Source organism: Bombina bombina, chromosome 5, assembly GCF_027579735.1.
Source record: "Bombina bombina isolate aBomBom1 chromosome 5, aBomBom1.pri, whole genome shotgun sequence".
Classification (NCBI taxonomy): Eukaryota; Metazoa; Chordata; class Amphibia; order Anura; family Bombinatoridae; genus Bombina; species Bombina bombina.
Genome location: NC_069503.1, coordinates 757,384,731 through 757,400,201, shown reverse-complemented (window position 1 = coordinate 757,400,201; position 15,471 = coordinate 757,384,731).

Sequence of the window (15,471 nt, the reverse complement as noted above, 5' to 3'; positions counted from 1 at the left end):
TGTTTTGGTTAGGATTCAACTGACACTGAATACTAAATTTAAATTTTAGGAGATATTACTCCCTGGCTCTCAGGATAAGGTTCTCTAATGTAAACATCTGATATCATGATCTTGATAAGGTTTGTGTGTGCACTCACTCTGCAGTAAGAAACAATGATAATGTGATTTAAAGGGAAATTATGGTCACAAGGTGTCTGAGAGTCATTTTCTTTTACAATAAGGCATGAGGGCACAGTAACACTGAAAGCAAAACAGGTCACCTTTACATTTGTGATGAAACTGGTAAGGTTGAATCCACAGCAAATACATTATCTTGCACAGGTCAGCATTCTGCAGAGAACCTGGTCTGCTTACCATAAATTGATAGACATATTACAGACACCAACATAGATAAACCGACAGCACATTCTATTGATGTATAAAATAAAGAAATTGGGCTTATTCTACTGCCAAGATGTTTCACAAGCACCTTTAATTGTGTGTACACATGTATTTCCCTTTCTGTTCTCTGTCCAGGGGGAACAGCAAAAATAGTGCAGGAATTCCTTTCCCATGCGTTCCTACTGCACTTGACCCCTGTGCTTATGCAAGCACGATATTTGTGCCCCCCTCAGTAATACCAACTCATGTAAATTTGTGCTGGTATTACAGGTGCGACGCAATGCAATTGTGACCTCGCGTTCACATTGCCAAAAGCCAAACACTCATGAGAGCGTGCTTCCATAGGCTCCAATGGCAGCCTCATTTTCATGCTGGCAGCCACAGCAAACCACCTAGCGCAATGCAGGGGGCAAATTGCGCAGAGTTGGACAGCAATAAATAAATATATATGTATATGCTTATATAAATATATATTTATGTGTTTATATGTGTATATTCACAAACACAGTCCCGCATTGACATCCATGTAACACCCCACCTCCCTTCACTTTAACCCCTTATAACTGCTTTGTGAATTTGAAAAAATGTTCATATACAGAATTTTCTTATGGTAATGTACTGTGCTCGTTATTTTGGGGGCAATTGGGGCAACTTTTTATTGACCTCTGGTTAATTGCACTTAACGCAAAGTGAAAACGCAAGCTCGCAGTCACAATAAACAGCCACTTGTAATGACAGGTTATTTAATGTTCGCCTGTAACGTTCGCCTTTAGGGGCACATGTTAAGATAGCACCTCACTTGTAAACTAGCCCTTTCTGAGGTTGAAATCACATTTTGAGTTTAAAGGACTACTAAATACAAAACTATTGCATGATCAACAAATGCATAATAAACAGACAATGCAAAAGCACTCAGGGCCCAATGATCTAAAGATTATTAAAGAATGCTAACCTGTACTGCTATTCCTCGGGTGGAATGATCTAAAGCCCTGAAAGCAGCTTGTCTCGTTAAGGGGCGTGCACTGCATTTTCATATTGGGAGGAGATGCATACATTACAATAGTGCACTATAAAATTCATATTTTAAATATGTTACAAAACCAATAATTAAACCATTCACACAAAAATACCCATGAAAAAAATTGTATTGTTAAGGTCTATCAAAAATCGTAAAAGATTCATCACCAAAAATCGTATTTTATAAAAACAAAATAAAGTTTGTAGGTAAATTACACAGGAAAAAATCATATTAAATACGCACAGCATAAATCGTACACTGGATTTGCAAAAATCACAAATAAATTTGTACTTATAAGTAAAAAAAATTGAAAGCGTAATTGTTGTAGTAGATTGTTTTCTGAGAAATATCAAAGTTAGTTCCATTTTTCATCCCCTGCATCATGTGACAGCCTTCAGCCAATCCCAAAATGCATATATGTATATAAGCAGTGAATTCTTGCACATGCTCATTAGGAGCTGGTACCTCAGAGAGTGTGCATATAAAATGATTGTGCACAATTTGATAATGTAAATTAATTGTATATAAATTTTTGTATTGTGTGCTCTATCAGAATGATTACATTTTAATTTTGAATTGAGTGTTCCTTTATCTCCCATTACTAGGAATGTGAAAATACCATATTTTAAATAGTGTGTCTAAGAAGGCAAGTTATAAATATTATAAACACAGTTTTTTATGAAAAGTGGTATTTAACTTAACAGCTGTTTAATTTTACAGAACAATTAGCTGCAATTTTCTCAAACCAAGTGAATGCAGTGTCAGGGTGCAGAATAGCTGTACAGTGCTTTATTTTCAGTGGAGTGAGCAGCCAAGCCTCACTTTGTGATTTTGATGTTAGTTGAGAAATATTTACATATGCTGCTTGCTTACAATTTAGCAAGTAAAATTATCGGCAGAGGTAACTTATTTTATGGGGAAAAAATACTTTACAATTAAACCTGATATGTATTCAAATTCCCTTGTTGATTTGTGTCAAAATAATGTTAACAGTCATACGCTTACATTATAAGGGAACTTTTGCAGTAAAAAAATCAGTGAGAATATATCCAGTATTACTTAGCAGCCTCCCACTAAAATGGTTAATTGGGTGAGGGTTAAAAAAGCCCACCCCTGCTATTTTTAGAAATGATTAGTATAGGTTAAAGAGACCCAAAGTTATGGGGGCAAAGTGTAACAGAGTTGAAATGCAGCATATATTGAAATGCATTACAATAGAATTCACCTAAGGAGTTTGCCTAAATGCTGTAAGCTTACATGCCTTGACCTAAATGTGAAAACCCAAATATTAAAATACTGTGATGCAGAATATCTGTAAAAAGCTGCCTAGAAAATATCACATGAACGTCTCTATGAAAAAAAGAAAGATATTTTACCTCAAAATGTCCTAAGTATTCACACCCATTGTAAAGGATTTTAAGCCGCAATTAAGTATGACTGTCCCGGTACCTGCAAGGGAGCGTGCCTCATGCAGGGACGTCTTTAGCACAGGGCAAAAGGGGCAGCTGCCCAGGGCCTAGTCTTTGTTGTGGGGCACAAGAGTCCTAAAAAAAACCAATGCCAGTTCATGCCAGACTGCTGATGTCCGTCCTAATACTGTCACAGTCAAAAGTTCTCTGCTTATATTTATTTGTGCGAAACGGTGCCAGACCGTGCTGGGATCATGTGACATGCCAAGCTAGTGCCATGTGCTGTTTTAGGTGTGTACTGTGCAGCACTGAATGCTAAGCCCTAACTTGGCATCCAACCAATCTCACTGTATAAGAAAAGGTCCTGCTGGGGTTACCACTTTTACCAGGTAACTGCTCTGGTGGGGGGGATTGTTCACTGTAGGGCTGACTGTAGGCGCATACAGCAGAAAGCTGAAGCGGCACTGGACACGTGAGGATTTGAACATCTGTGCAGCTGCAGACACTGCTCTCTTCCATCTTGAGGCACACATACATTGTATTTTTAATATTGGATTATATAGAGTGTGTACATAAATTCGTGTGTGCTCTGTAGTGTGTGTTTGTGTGTACATGTATATGTGTATGCTCTGTAGTGTGTGTTTGTGTGTACATGTATATGTGTATGCTCTAAAGAGTGTGTGTGGGTATATGAATATATGTGTATACTCTGGAGAGTGTGTGGGTATATGGGTTAGGGGAGTTTGGTATATTAGTCATCCCCTTGGTATTCATGAAAGTGGTAATTTTGCTGTACAGTGGTTGTCTAAACAATAAATATGTAGTGAATGTCCCATAACTGGTGAGATGCTTTTAAGAGGGCCCAAAATAAATTCTTGCACCGAGGCCCTGTAGACATTAGGTCCGACACTGATTTTTACTATGCAATGCCGTGCATTGCATTAAATATTTATATGCTTAAAAATATATATATATATAAATAAATTAAAAACCAACATTTATTTAATTAATTAGTAAATATTTTCAATTAATCCACAGTGGAGGAATTTATATATTTATTTACTTATTAGTACTGCTTAGGTCCAGTTTCACATAATGCAATTTATTTCATATTTTTTTGAAAATGATTAGCCCAACAGTGGGGTGTTGGGGTGAAGAGCAAAATTGCATGGGGGGGGGGGGGGGCAAGGAAATGTTTGCCCAGGGCCCATTCAATATTAAAACGGCCCTGGCCTCATGTACACTCATGTTATTTCCCTATTCAGTTTAAAGGAGTTTACTATGAAATATCATGAGAGTTAAGTGAAATCTCATGAGATCACAGTAAAAGAGTTCATGACTTCAGCACTGCTTATGCTGATTGACTGCTGTTCATTTCTTCCATTTTTTTCTTTTTTTTTATCAGCAACTGGGCAGTAACTGAAAGATAACATTTTACAGAGCACTTACTCTGGTGAGCTGAATAAATTGTGAGGTAAAATATCTTCCTTTTTTACTTAGAGATTCTCAGGGGATATTTTCCTGTCAGCTTTTTACAGTTTTGCTGCATCACTTTCAAGTAGCACATAAATATTAGTATCATAGTTGTCAACTGTCCTGTTTTTGGCTTCCTTTTTCCCTGCCTTTTATGCTTGTCCCTTGTTCATTTCAATCTGTATATAGTTTATGAATATTGTGTGCATTGCAGTACTCCCACCACAGAGGTCGCTGTGGCATTAGTCTCATTGCTTAAAGTATGTTTTTTTCTGCATTTTTCTTTATCTGATTCTGTGCTCTTCTGTTACACTGAAGTTTAGCAGTGTGATATCAGGTGTCAGGTAAGAGAATTTGGAAAATGTTTAATTTCCCCCATTTATAAACTGAGGCTTTGCTTAGCAGTGTCTTAACACATCAGGCTTTTTATTTGCTGGGACTGGAATTTACAGAACATACAAACATAAATCCAGATTTACTGGGGCATTTCTGTGTCTATTAACCTGTCGCGATCGCTCAGCTGATCGCTCTCTCTGCTCTTTGTTTTTTTCCGGCGCTGTTGTGCTTCCCTTGGTTGCCTAGCAACTCTGTATGCCACCGGCCCCTTCTGCTGGCGTCTCCTCTCCTCCGGTGCCTGTTTGTTCTCATTCCCGGCTTGTGAGTACTATTTTGAATTTCTTGCTATATTAGAACCGCTGGCTTGCTTGACTTCGACTATGCTTAACCCCTACCTGCCTGATACCTCATTACTGGACTTTGCTTACCTGACTATTCTACTGGTTAACCCCAAACTGCCTGATTACACGTTGCTGGAACTTTGCTAGCTTGACTATTCTACTGGTTAACCCCAAACTGCCTGATTACACGTTGCTGGAACTTTGCTTGCTTTACTATTCCACTGGTTAACCCCAAACTGCCTGATTACACGTTGCTGGAACTTTGCTTGCTTGACTATTCTACTGGTTAACCCCTAACTGCCTGTTTACACGTTGCTGGAACTTTGCTTGCTTGACAATTCTACTGGTTAACCCCTAAACTGCCTGATTACACATTGCTGGAACTTTGCTTACTTGATCATTCTACTGGTTAACCCCTAACGGCCTGATTATACGTTGCTGCACTTTGTTTAATTTCTCTTTTGGCAACCCTAAATCTGCTTGATTACTCGTTGCTGGACATTGCTGGTCTGACGACTCTCTTGGATTATCCCTATCTGCTTGAAGTTTCATCGCCTGATCCTGCTAAGCCAACTCCCACCTTATTTCAGCGAGTACTTATTTTTCTGAAGCTGTCGTGGGGTCAGGTCCTGGTTTATACTCACAGTGCTAGGGTGTAATAACCTAATTCTAGCATTGGGGTCTGGCGCTGGACTTTTCCTATCCTGACATAACCTCTTGTTCACAATCACTGCAGCTGCATGCAAAGATCAAAACATGACTTTTACCTCATACATTTTCGCCTGCTTTTGAAACTTTCAACAGTGTCTTAGCAATTCCTCAACATAGCTGCATATATTGTTCTCAGCAGTTAGCAGGTTAAACATATTGAGGTAATATCACTGTCTAATTTCAGGCTCTGTAACATCTATATAAACTAGGGTGCTTTGTGGTGTCCTGCTATACAGATGGGATGTAATGAGGAGTTTGCTTATTTAACTTGCATTAAAGACTATAACACTGCATAAAGAAAATACTCAAATATGTTAGAGCAATTTCCTTATTGCACTATTGCGTTCAATTAACCATTTGTTTAAAGGGACAGTCCACACCAGAATTGTTATTGTTTAAAAAGATAGATAATCCCTTTATTACCCATTTCCCAGGTTTGCATAGCCAACACGGTTATATTATACACTTTTTAACCTCTGTGATTACCTTGTATCTAACCCTCTGCAGACTGACTCCTTTTTCAGTTCTTTTGACAGACTTTCATTTTAGCCAATCAGTGCCCTCTCATAAGTAACTCCACGGACGTGAGCACAATTTTATCTATATGGCACACATGAACTAACGTCCCCTAGCTGTGAAAAACTGCCAAAAATCAGATGAGGTGGCCTTCAAGGGCTTAGATATTAGCATATGAGCCTACCTAGGTTTAGCTTTCAACAAAGAATGCCAAGAGAACAAAGCAAATTTGACGATAATAGTAAATTGGAAAGTTGTTTAAAATTACATGCCCTATCTGAATCATGAAAGTTTAATTTTGACTAGACTGCCCCTTTAACCTCTGCAAAGATAATTAAAATCAGTTATATAGAAGCAATGCACTGCTGGAAGCTAGCTGAGCACATCTGGTCAGCCAATGACAAAAGAAAAATGTGTGCAGCCAATCAACAGCTAGCTCCCAATAGTGAATTGCTGCCGCTGAGGATATGTACATATCCTTTTTTAACAAGGGTACCCAAGAGAACAAATTAGAAATTAATTTAAAAATAACATGCTCTGTTTAAATCATGAAAGTTTAATTTAAACTATCCTATCCCTTTAGGCAAACGTTATGGCTTAATTTAAAATCATTATTTATGTGCTTTTTTTTGGGGTGGGTTGGAGTGGGCATTGCTATTCAAACCATACATGGGCGTGACTCTGCAGCAAAGTGCCTCTGGATATTTTCTTTCAAATGTTGGTAACTATCAGCTAGATTACGAGTTTGGCGTTTTGAGTGAAAAAGCATCGTTATGCTTCATAACGCTGCTTTTTCCCTAACGCCGCTATTACAAGTCTTGCAGGTATAGGTGTACCGCACACCTTTTTGGCTGTCATGCAACGTCAGTACCGCGCTTTTAAAAAAGTCCTTTTTCAATGGGCCTTCCATACCGCCGGTATTATGAGTTTGCCTGGGAGGCCAAAAAGTGAGCGGTACACCCTATACTGACAAGATTCGTACCGCCATCTAAAGTCAGTAATTATGAGTTTTACGTTTAAAAAGCTGTACCATAAAACGCATAACTAAAGTGTTACAAAGTACACTAACACCCATAAACTACCTATTAACCCCTAAACCGAGGCCCTCCCGCATCTCAAACACTAGATATAATAAACCTATTAACCACTAAACCGCAAGCCCCCCACAACGAAATATACTAAATTAAACTATTAACCCCTAAACCTCTGGCCTCCCACATAACTACATAAATAAATTAACCCCTAACCCTAACATAACCCTAAGCCTAAATCTAACCCTAACACCCCCTAACGCAGGTATTAGGCTTTTTTTTGCCGGCTCTCCTCATTGATGTCTATGGGGAAATCGTGTACGAGCACATCAACGCAGCGCTTGTATTTGGGTGAGGTATGGAGCTCAACACCATCATATCGCCCGCACAAGCAGGGTTTTTTAAAACCTGTAATAGCAGCGCTATAGGGAAGTGAAATACTGGCACTTTTGTGGCGGTCGTTAATTTCCCAATAGCTCTGAAAACTCATAATCTAGCTGTATGTCATTTGTGTGCAGACTTCGTTTTTCTTCCTTGTTCCATAGAGTTATGGGTATGTGACACTGCACACTATTGTTACTGCACAGCTCCCTGTGAACTTTGATGCAAATGAAGCATGCTAGTCATAGGGCTGGGCACAGTATTTTGTCAACTGGGGAAGGAATTTGGAGCGGATATGTTCGGACAGACGGTTCTTTAGGCACAGCAGCATCCTGATCACCTTGTATACCAGTTGATACTATAAAAAGAATGTTGAAAGAACTTTTTGTGAGTGTTCTTAGCAGTGCAATCCTCCAGAACTGCAATGCATGGCTTTGTCTCTAGTTTCCAATGAGATAACCCAATGGCAATTAGTAATGACAACCCTAACTCTAGTCCCTAATTGTAACTCTAACTTCAGTACCCAACATTAACCCTTAGGACATTCTAGCCTTTGAGATTATAATATAATAGTAGTACAAAAAACATGCAATATATTTTTACTTGTTATTTTGTCCCCTTATACTATAATTTAATTTTAAAAAATTAGAGATTTCCAGTGCCTGATAGAAATTGAAGTGCACACCGAAGACTTAAAGGACCAGTAAATACAGTATATGCATAATCAACAAATGCATGATAACAAATAACAAGACAATGCAATAGCACTTTGTCTGAACTTCAAATAAATAGTAGATTTTTTCTGACAAATTTCAAAGTCTATTATCATGTGGCAGCCATCGGCCAATAGCAAATGCATATACGTATATTCTGTAAATTCTTGCACATGTAGGATCTGGTGACTCAAAAAAGTGTAAATATAACAAGACTGTGCAGATTTTGTTAATAGATGTAAATTATAAGGTTTTTTAAAATTGCCTGCTTTATCTGATTCATAAAAGTTTAATTTTGACTTGAGGGTGTCCCTTTAACTTTGCTATAGTCCACACAGTTATTGGTTGCACATTCTAGTAACTAATTTATAGCTGTAATTGATTGACCTCAGTGGAAAAGGAATGGATAAATGAAACCTAGATTACTATATGGTATGCTTTAGGGACTCTAAAAGGACATGAAACCCAAAATGTTTCTTTCATAGAGCATACAATTTTAAACAACTTTCTAATTTACTTCTATTATCTAAGTTGCTTAATTCTTTTGGTATCCTTTTTTGTAGAGTATACCTAGGTAGGCTCTGAAGCAGCAGTGCACTACTGGGAGCTATCTGCTAATTGGTGGCTGCACATATAGGACTTTTGTCATTGACTCAACTAATGTGTTCATCTAGCTACCAGTAGTGCATTGCTGCTCCTTCAGCAAAGGATACCAAGAGAATAAAGAAAATTTGATAATAGAAGTAACTTGGATAGTTGTTTTAAATTGTATGAGAATCGGGGGGGGGGGGGGGGGGGGGGGCAACAGTCTAACTGATCAGTCGCATTTTCAGAAGGCTCCTAGGCCATAGCTATTATTTTTGAACAAAACCTGTTACTTCCTAAAAAGTGTTAAAAACTTTTTTACTCCTTCACCCTAGAAGAGACTGAGAGATAAACCGGCGGCTATTCTAAATACGTCGCAGATCACTTGTGCGCACACCGGGTCTCACTGAGCTGCCCGGATATGGGTGTAAGTGTTTCGGATCCTTCCTAGGTAGCAGAGGACTGGTGCATTGTCAATAGCACTCCGGAGGGTCGGGGCTCCGCTCCGGAGTTATTGTGAAGTGACAAGCAAGGACCTTTTGAGAACTGAGGCTTGAAACGAACCGGAGAAGAGTTGAAAACAAAGTGCGCCATTTCTGACAACTCCCTCCGCTCTCACACAGACATCGAGCAATCAGGGCACTGCAGCAGCCAGACAATATAAACATCTGAAGGCTGGCTAAATGTGATCTGACCCATAACTCTCTGAAGTAAGTAAAGGCGATTACATATTCATACATCAGGTGGCAATTTTACACTACAAGGCAGCCGCCATTTTACCTAGCCCAGACGCAGCAATATCACTCATAGGGCCCTCAGACTAGAGTTCCCGGATGAACTGACTGATAATCACCACATTTATCTGAGGATAACTTACAGCCCTAATAATAGTGATTATTCACAATACAACCCTGCAACCTAAGGAACAATAAAAATCGTTGTACACATTAAAAGCATCATCTCTATCTTGTCTAATAAGTGGATGGCACCCTAACCTATTATACAGCCCTGATATAGATATTTCACAACACACATGGTTAAGTGACCGCCTCAGCCCAGCTATTGAAATCCTATATGGAGTAGCTACACCCAAATACTATAAAGGTCTGACAATCAAACTAGATGTGCTTTTGGTGCAGTTCCCATAGAGAAGCAAGGTAGAATTGTGCTCAAATATTTTTATACTAAAGAAGAAAGCCTGCAAATTATATAACTGCCTCTAAGGTGTCTAAGAGTCTACCCCTAGCAATCTGACAAATTTGTTAAGGGTCTACCACATATCTAAGGGTGATACTGACATTCTTTTCATATTGGTTACTCCTAATGCTTAGAGCAACACAATACCCTACACTATCTAGCCTCACTTTATTGAACTGAAAGACAGGCTGGAGTAATATCCCTAGTCTTCCTTTCACACCTGAGAAGACCACGCAGGGATTACTAATAACCAACAACCACCTTTCAAAAGCGCACATAGGGCTAAGAAGTTGTGTCTCTCCTTATCCTTTCCCGCTCCTAAGCCTAGAGCGGGTCATATCCCATACCCTTTTACCGTCAGTGTCCAGTGGTGGCATTTTCCCTGAGGAGAGACACACTGCAGTGTGAAGCTAGCTAACAGGATTGTATATACCTACAGGAAATAACCACACCATCTTTAAATTAACTCTACCTTATTTCTACGCTAGTCCTCCAAAGAGAGCAGTTATGGCTTAAAGTCCTTAGGCCAAGTCTACCCGAAGGGCCACCTCAGAGTCTCGGAAGCGAAAATACTCTCCCACAGGACTGTGAATTATTACCATGCCACAAGGCAATAGGAAAAAACAGGTATAATCCCAAAGAAATCCCTTGCAGACCACTTCAAGGCCGCTATTATCACTGATACCAACTCTCAAAAACTCTGAAATACTGTCCCACTCTGACACCCCGACTCATAATTCAACGCAGCGGACAACTCCACTGACAAGCATGGAGGGGTCGACGGCATCAACAATAGTTGACACCTTAACTGAAAGAATGAAAAATCTTGAAGAGACTCTTGCTAAAACTATTCAGGGATCTGTAGCAGAACTAAGAAGAGATATTGGTGCTATCAGTGAGCGGACAGAAACTTTGGAACGTAAGCAGGAAGTCCTTGCAATAGACCAGGCTAATTTGCTTACTCACAGCATATAGTAGATCATGTGGACATCATTGAAGCGAAAGTGGCAGATGTTGAAGATCATTTGAGACGTAACAACCTTAGGTTCCGAGGCATATCAGAGGATGTGTTGCCTAGTGACCTGGGAGACTTCATATTGGAGTACTGTAAGCACCTCAAACCATTCACGAATCAATCAGAATCTCTCATTGACAGAGTGCACAGACTCCCAAGGGGTCAGAATGTTCCAGAGGATAAGCCACGAGATACAATAGTAAGATTCCATTATTTTACATATAAAGAACAAATATTAAAAGCAACCTTCAATACCTCCTCTTTACCAGAAGGGGTCAGACATATACAGGTCTTCCCAGACCTATCCCAATACACGATGAAGAAGAGAGCTTCTTTCCGGGAAACTACAGTTACCCTCAGAAAAAGAGGGATCAAGTACCGTTGGGGATACCCAACGAAACTGCTAATACACAAGGAGGGCTCGCTAATCACTCTGGATGACCCTGCCCGAGGTAGAGACCTTCTGGACCGATGGTTTCAAGACCCTCCAAGATCTTCAGATGCCCAACCTATTAGACCAACCGGAACCCAAGATTCTCACACTCTGGGTTCGTAACTCAGAGAGACTTAGTCCCACAGCCAGAGAATGGAATCCTCTTCCACAGAGATCATAAGCACCAAATGCTAAACGCCAAAACCAGGACTTCACTTCCACCCTAGACTGAAACAATATGCATGTGATTCTGTTCTCTGGGAGTCCTAGCTGTTAATGCCGGGGACCAGAAGTCGCCAAACAGTAATGTATACTCCTAGTTAATTTCAATGTTTTATTGACTGTAATGTTACCTTGGTTTGTCTACATATAGTTGACTATATCCTACTCATGGAGGGGAGACACATGACACAACTTAACCACATTTTCTGGCTACATGTAGGCTTCCTAGATGATCCTATATCCCCTACTGGCGGTTATATCAGGGCTAAAATACCCTTTCATTCCCATAGTCCTACATACACGCTTATTGCAAGTTAGACATAAATAATCGCCAGTGAGGGATCTCCAAAATTGTTTAGCTATGTATGGCAATTCTGAGACATATTATAATGGACATAAGCATGAATCCCAGAATATGACTGCCAAGTGACAATTAGCTACATATATAAGTAATTTAGAGATGAGCAAGGTGATAACCAATACAGAAGTTGCGGCTAAGACTTAGCATAGTTCACCATCTTAAATAATTTACACACCTTACCTAAGATAATTACACATGACCATTAATTTCAGGAGCCCTTACTAGCCACAATGCGTGTTCCCTTAGAACCGACACTCTGACCTAGGCCCACTCATAGGCTGAGACAAGATAATGGTTAGTGTATAATCTCCTAAACATCATCTTTAATATACTGAAGGGACCTTGAATGTTCCCTGGGAACTTTGTTACCATATGTTACATTATAAAGTTGTGCATGTTTCTTGTCCATTATGTTTGATCTTAGTTAATTATTTTTTTTTTTTAATATTTTTTCTTTCTTTACTATTACTGTATGGTTGTATAATGCTTTATTCACTCTATATGTCGGGTTTAATGTTCTAAGACTATGTTATAGAATAAGCAGCAAAGGAAATACATTTAACTCCCCATCCATTAGTTAATACAAGACTCCCATCATTTATGACTACTTCACGAGACGACATTTACTTTTTCTAGTTTAATTTTACAGATTGGCCCATCGGAGGGACAGGCCAACATGCCTTATATTAATACTACTAACCCACAGTCTGTCTTAATACTTTTACACACCTAGGGATCTATATAGATAAGACCGAAACTCTCATACTCCAATAGGCCTGGTCCCCCTTCATTTCATTTCATTCCATTTCTTTTCATCTCATTTTATTTCATTTCATTTCATTGCATTTCATCCCATTTCATTTCATCTTATCTCATTCCATTTTCATCCCTCCACATCCCCTATCCCCCTATCCTGATTAAACATTACTTGATAATTTTTGATCCTCCTTACTAACCTGAAAGGAGATTCCCTTCTTCCCTAACCCTTATTATTAAATGTTTTAATTACTAGACACCTGAAACACCCTCTCCCACATGTAACACCTTTGAGCTTACTTCGTAAGCGGTGGAAAATAAATCCTTTAGTAACTTACTTACATAGATGTCTTCCTTTTTTCATGAATGTCATTAAGCTGCTACATACAGTATATTTGTACTTGATGGTGATCTAACCTTTTTCAAGTACAGTATAGGACTCCTAAGAAAAATAACAATAGCTTACTGGGATTCAACATTCCTCATTTAGGTTCACCATACTTTTAGGTCTATTTGCCTCCCCCCCCCTCTTCTTAACTTCTAGCTCTCATCTTTTCCACTCCTCCGATACTTCTCCTACTCCCCCTTCTATTACCCCTACACCCCCCCCCCCCCCATTTTTTTTCTCTCTCACTTAAAATATGGCTCACTCACCTCCTCTCACTTTTACTACACTCAATGTTAGTGGTTTATATTCTCCAACAAAAAGAAGCCTCTTAGTTAACTATTTGTCATCACTAAAAACTGACCTCGGTTTCCTCCAGGAGACCCATTGGCTGGAAGGAGAGGAGCTGAGACTTAAAACTCTGATATTCCCTCATATATATTCAGTGCCCTATGTGACCAAAAATCGAGGGGTTGCGATTCTGATCAATCGACTTCTCTCATTCCAATATCTTCATACAGAACATGCTGCAGAAGGGCGATATGTAATAGTAGTATGCAAGATAAATGCCACAAGCATACTCTAGTTAATATTTATGCTCCCAATCAGGGACAATTAAAATTTCTTAGAAAGGGGGGGGGGCGGGTCCGAACACCGACCAAGATGGCTGCTTTTAATTTTAGCTGAATCCGGGAGCTGATAGATCCGTTGCCTATCGCTTCTCAAACTTATAATCCAAGCCTGGAAGTGCAACTGTCCTGTGGATTAATATCTGAAGAACGGATTTTTGTGTTTTTTAACTTTGAATTCCAGCCAAGCAGACCGGAATAGATGGGGAACGCAGCGGAGGCCTAGTAACAGACCTGGCTCCTCATTTACCCTCCCTTAGTCCTGATATGTCAGGAATAACAGCCGTATGTGCTGTCCAGTTCTGTTGTACTAATTAAGGGATGCTTCATTTTGGATCACCCATTAGACACTTCAGAAGTGCAAGACTATAACTACTGAGCTAAAGACCCTGCAAGCTTCACATGTAGAGACTATAATGGCGGCCTCCCGCCGTAGCGAGGAGATCATAGATGCAATTGACCGGTGGGAGAAAGAGGCACAAAAGATTCTAGTGGAACACTTTGCAAGACTTTAGCGGGACCTGCTTGATCTACTTGGCCCACACCTGGAAGGAACCGTTACACCGAGTGCTTCTAGCACATTGAGGAGCTTTCACGAGCTGAATAAGGGAGAACCGGGAAAGCTAGTTCCGGCTCCGTTATATTTGAGAGGCACTCTAAGGGCAACAGCTAGGCAACAAAAGAAAGGTGCTACACAGCCCATCAAAACATCAGAGGCCTTATTAGACATACCTGTGCCGCTGCACTATACTGAGACAAGCCAGGACTCACAAGCGAGAGGTGCTGAGGTGCGCGGGTGCCTACGCCCTATCCCCCCTCTGTTAGGAAAATCCTGGGAGCACCCTCCACATCTCGATGGTAATATATCCATCCAGCCAAAAGATCTTACTGTTATATATCGATTGCAATGTGGGAACGCAGCTGACGTTGGAACTTTATCCCAGAGAAACGGTGTGGGCTAAATTTTGTGCTACTTAGCGTGACAGATACGGATCATGCCTCCAAAAGCTGTCATGACCTAGGACTAGTAATACCCATAGCAGAAGTGTGATTTTTTCATGACGACTGGACCAGTCAGATTATGTGCAAACTCACCCTACCAATGTTCATTTCCTAAGATGTACACTATATATGTATTTTATGCTCCACATATGTTGATCTCAGTTACCCCTTATATGATAATGTGGTGTGACCAATTACTATGGGACTACCTGTCTGAACTTTTTGAATTTGTAAACCACATAATCTTTATATATGACAATTAGATAAGTGGACTGCTACAGTTGGGCTCTACATAATGCTCTGATTTATAGGTTTCCTAATTGCAAATGTCATATCTACATATGTATTCACTTTTGCCACTTGAAAATTCAGTCTAAGTCAGTTGATGTTTTATTATAAATTCCAGTAGTATGTTAGCTATATATATTGATTTATCATTGAACTAAAATACTGGCATAAACTTGCAGCATAGTTCCTAAATACCACAAACTTGTTCTGTGACCAAATTGAGCAAGTTACATAGCGAGTTCAGGGTGGATACTTTTCACATATAGCATGATACATGTAAAATAAGAT